The 5,213-nt window shown below is 39.6% G+C and overlaps 1 long non-coding RNA gene across 1 annotated transcript; it reads right to left on the bottom strand.

Moving 5' to 3' along the window:
- Nucleotides 1–399: 399 nt before the first annotated feature.
- On the bottom strand, nucleotides 400–3,872 carry LOC148860647 (uncharacterized). The gene is made up of 2 exons (XR_016112353.1): nucleotides 2,905–3,872; nucleotides 400–1,036 (listed from the first exon to the last, which is right to left on the bottom strand). It is a non-coding gene; the product is annotated as an uncharacterized LOC148860647 (long non-coding RNA).
- Nucleotides 3,873–5,213: the final 1,341 nt, after the last annotated feature.

The following is a 5,213-nucleotide window of genomic DNA, read 5'->3' as shown; positions in this document are numbered from 1 at the left end:
GTGTTTGTGGTGTTCCCTCTCCCTTGGGTTTGCTGAGGGTTTTCTTTTTCTAAGGTCCACTAGTGTGGTTGGGATCGCCAAATCTTTCCTGATCCAGCCAGGACATGTCATCGCACTTGGTTATGCTAAGTACTGAGATTGATTGTCATGTTTATTTGCCGATGTTTTCCATCGTCCTCGACGTTTTCGAGGTCTTTGGCATTTGCCAAAATGTTTCAACACAATCGAAACAACTAAGTGTCATCATATTAAATGTCATCGCATATGCGAAGATTGAGTGTTATCGCTTTCAGGAAAGTTAAATGTCACCGCATATGTGAAAGCTAAATGATATCGCCACCGAGGGTTAATTGATATTGTATTTGAGAGAGAGATGTCATCGCATATGAGAGGTAAATATCATCACGAAGAAGAAGAAAATTAAATTTCATTGCACCCAGTGCTGCCAAGATAGCTCGTTGTACTTCGGAAAACTAAGTGTCGACGTATCTCATCAGATTTCAGGATACTATGTATTTTGTTGGTTATTGCTCCTGGGGTTGCCAGGGTATGTAAGAGTGTCCCTATGGTTGTCAGGGCCTTCGCATGGAGCATGCAGTATAGTGTAACTGGCCATGGCATCCTAGGACTGGCTAGGGTAAGTATGAGCGCACCTAGGGCTGCCAGGGCCTTCGCATGGAGCATGCGGCATCGTAGAACCAGCCATGGCATTGCGGAACCAACCGCAGCATCCTGGAACTGGCCAGGGTATGTGAGCATGCCTGAGGTTGCTAGGGCCTTCACATGGAGCATGCAGCATTATGGAACTGGCCATGACATTGTAGAATTGGCTGTGACATCCTGGAATTGACTAGGGTATGTGAACGCGCTTGGGGTTGCCAGGGCCTTCGCATGGAACATGCGGCATCGCGGAATCGTCTGCCGCATCCTAGAACTGACCAAGGTATATGAGCATGCCTAGGGTTGCCAGGGCCTTTGCATGGAGCATGCGGTATCGTGGAACCAACCACGGCATCGTGGAACCAGCCGCAACATCCTGGAACCGGTTAAGGAATGAGAGTATATGTATATGTATATAGTAAGCATGGTCAAGATTCTTCTCACAAATTTCAATCAAAATATATCCATTAACAACAATTATATTAGACTATTCAGAATATATCAATGTATCATAACTTCATCGCAAGACTCAAAATACGTAATAGTTTCTTAAAACTCATTTCAAAATTTGTTAACCTAACTCAAAGTCATGTTTTAAAACCACACTTGTGAGAAACAACGATAAAATTCTGAAGCAAACATGAGTGAATCCAACGCAAACAAATTGAAAAAGTGTTTACCTCTAACAACAAAACTGGAGTAAATGCATAGAGATGAACCACTTGAGAAAGACGAGTTTCTAATAATACCCAAGAGAGATTGTACACTATAAAAATTATTCAGGATAAGTAAGGCGACAAAACATATAACTAAAGATGTGATAATCAAGTGGTCTAAGATAGATAATGAAACAGAACAAAACAAAGAAAGTTCATATAATATGAAGTAATCTCACTAAGTGAAGCTGAGTCATTAGCACAGGACATGCCAAACAACTCTTCGAAACAACTCCTCGTTACACTAAGGGGATCAAACCTTAATCTCTGATCACAATTACCACCTTTCATAAATGAACATTACGGAACATACGCAGAAAACATCTAATGGTCTTACAAGATTATTCCGGATTTAAGCAAGTAGAAATTGTCAAACAACAAAATACCTTGTTTTTTTATCAAGTAGCCAATCACATTCAGCTGAGTCTAATAGTAATAGAAGGAAAGAGGTAAACCTTTTACCCCTTTATTGTGCTAGAACTAGGAAAGAAAAAACAGTTTGACCATGACTATATTGGCCGAACAAAACGATTATTGAATGGGTACAATATATTAAGGGGAAATTGCCATTCACTCACTGACAGCAACATAAATGCATTAAAGAGTATATAGTTTGACTATCAGAAAAGAGGTAACAGAGAAAATAAATGCAAGACGAGATTTAATATATATTGTTTTGCCAATTTTAACAAATTTAAACACTACACAAACTATTGAATTAGTGTTAAAGCAATGGTCAATTAGGGTTCGGATAACTCTATGGGGAATGTTTTTCTTCTGTTATTTATTTATTTTTATTATTATATTTTTCTTCGTATATATTTTATTTTTATATTGATTTCTGATAATTAATGCCCCCTTTTCTGATAATTAATGCCGAGGACGAGTATTTGTGTTGCCAAATTCATCTTTACTAATTTATAGAAACTACCATATTTTGTGTTTATCCTTTCGATTCCAGTTACTTTATCACTAACGTATTATTTTCCGAAAAAAGGAGAAAGAAAGGTTAATTGAACAAGCAATGGCTTTCTAAATAACGATGGTCCTCTGACTAAAATTAAGGTTTCAGAACAATAGCACCTTTATATTTAATGGGATTTAATTTAAAATAATTGTTTAGGATCATTCACCGCTCATACCTATTTAAAACCTCATAGTTGTATCGTTATTGGTAAGAATATTATTTAATTTACATGGTTTAATAATGCTAGCTCATTGATGTCAGATGATCATGATCAATATTAGTAGCTATTAACAGCAACCATGTGTGACACGGTTAGACTTAAAACCGTGTACAACACGGCAACATAATCTTTAGAGTTTGAGGCGGGTCGAGGCCAACCTGCCAGGCATCTAGCGAAAACAGGTCAGCACCAACCCGTCTCCTTCTTCGCCCGATAGGCTTTCTTGCAACATCTTGTTGTTGCATTATATTTTTTATTTTTCTCTCTTTTTTTAAAGAAAATCTTCCCTTTTTCGTAATCGCACCTATATCATATATTCAAATCAGGAGAGAAGAGGATACCTGGGTTCAGGATTCAAAGACAATCTTCTGGCGAAACGGTGTCCTTCAAAACGGTGCCTTCTTTCCTTTAGTCTTTGGTCTTTGTTGATTCCTCCGTCAAAACCATTGGTCATTCAACGGCCTAATTCGAGAGTTTGCAGCAGCAAAAAACAGAAGACTTGAGTTGTGATGTTGAACAGAGCTCAAAACGATTCTACAATGAATCCTCTGCGTTTCAGATCATCTTCTCGAATGATTTCAATAACTTCGAGCCGTACGCATCACGGTTCCGATGGAGTAGTGTTGCCAGTATTGGGTGATAATGATTTGCAGTCATCGCCGGTTATGTGAGGCCGAGCGGGACATGGAATTTGATTCCGAGTATTTGATTTGGCATTTAGAGGTAACAGTTCGGTGCCAAATTCTGCTTGTGACTTCAGGGCCCGTCTGCTGAAGTGAACTTGATGGAAAGGGGACTGGTTCGGACTCAGGGGATTGAAGACGACAAGTTTGGCCTCTGGGGGATTTCTCGTTGCTGTCGTCGGAAGAGGACGACGATGAATAATGCCCCCTCTTCGGCCGACTGGTGGAGAGGAGAGAGGCATCACCGCCCCTATTCAGTGTTGAGATCAGGAAGACGGACAATAGAAATTTTGGGGATTTCATTCGAGCCAACCGAGAACTCAAAGACGCGGGACTTGCGCTCCAAAAAAAAAAAAAATCCTGATCTAAACTCCCCCTCCCCGGTTCTGTCACCGAAAGTGTCGTGAGAAAACTTGTTTTGAGAAGGACGAAGCATCTTTCATGCAACATCTCCAAAGATCGGAGACAAAAACCGTCCGATGTTTGTGCCATTGGTAAGGTATGGAGGTTGGTCAAATTTTTGAAGGTCTAGAGAAGGGGACGGGAAAGGGAGAGGATATGGGGAAGTGAAAATAAGAGAAAAGAGTCCCCTTCTCATAAACCTTAGGCCAAGATTATTTGATTTTTTGTTCCCATAAGGGAAGAGTTACATTTTATAGAGAAAAAGCAAGGCTATAATGAGAAAAACATAAAAGGAGACCTTTCATGTTAACAAACGAGATCTTTCCTTCATGTTGACCGTTAAAAGAGCATTATTGGGGTTTCATCATGTGGTGCAGGTGATGTCATTATTTACATTGCTTGTTTCTGATATTTATTCCCGATCTACAGTAATTCCGTACCTGTTTGAAGTTCATCACGAGTTTGCGTGTGTCTAAAGCTCATTGCAAATTCACGCGTGTTTAAGATTCATCACAGATCCATGCAGGCCAAATCTCATCGCAAGCTGTTTCGGGTATGAGTTCATGATGGAGGCCCATCTCACCCCTAGGGGCGGCAGCTCCTAGGATAAGGTTAAGTCAAGATAAGGTCCAAGAAAGATAAGGCAAGACTCTTCCAAGATTAGCAAGACTTCCAAGATTATCAAGAAATCAAGATCAGAATTCCAACAAGACTCCAAGAAGCATCACGATTAGCAAGACCTCCCAGATTCATGCATAAGGAGGGCCAAGGAGATCGGACGGTGGAAGATCAAGCCCAAGAATTCCAAGAAGGTTCGACCTTATCAAGACAGCTCAAGATGGCCTATTAAGATCAAGATCGAGATCAAGAAAGCCCAAGATCCATGCAGATTAGATCTATCCTAACCCTCTTCCCTAGTTACTTTACAACTTCCAAGATGTACTATAAATATTGATTATTTCCAGTTAATACATACTTCATATTTTCAGAATTTCTTCAAGTTCTCTTTTTTGAGTTTTCGCCACCTTTTCTCTTTCCTAAAGAAATCGGTGTTATTCGCTAGGAATTAGCGAATGCCCGGTGTTTGCATAGCCAGCTCCGGTCTCCATTGCTTCCACGTTGCGTCAGTTCATCACAGATTTGCGATAACTCATCGTAAACATGCAATGAGTTTTGGATTCATCGCAGGCATCCGTGTAGTGTTAGTTTGACACCCTCTGTACTTTGATGTTCTTAGTGATTACTATGTACCTACACCGGGTACTCTAACTATTGTCTCTTTTCAGCTTGTCTAGCTAACCTAATTAGTCTATCATTCAAGCTGTCTTCTAGTAGGGAGCATCATATCACGCACCAAAGTCAAAACTAAAAGCATATTTCATTCAACCATGAAACTTATACATTTATAGAGAATTCCAAAAATGCCAAACAAAAAGCCCAAATACAATTTCTTATGAAAAACAACATATACATAATAGTAGTGAATAAGCAAGAAGATAAAGCACTTTTGCAACCAACAAATAGTGAGATAAGAATCATCAACAGAATGTCCAATACATCTCCAT

The sequence above is a fragment of the Nelumbo lutea genome, chromosome 4 (genome assembly GCF_056320005.1).
Source record: "Nelumbo lutea isolate HS-2025 chromosome 4, American lotus-T2T, whole genome shotgun sequence".
In the NCBI taxonomy this organism is placed as follows: Eukaryota; Viridiplantae; Streptophyta; class Magnoliopsida; order Proteales; family Nelumbonaceae; genus Nelumbo; species Nelumbo lutea.
The sequence above is the reverse complement of the archived record's forward strand: the minus strand, read 5'-3'. Positions and strand labels throughout refer to the sequence as shown.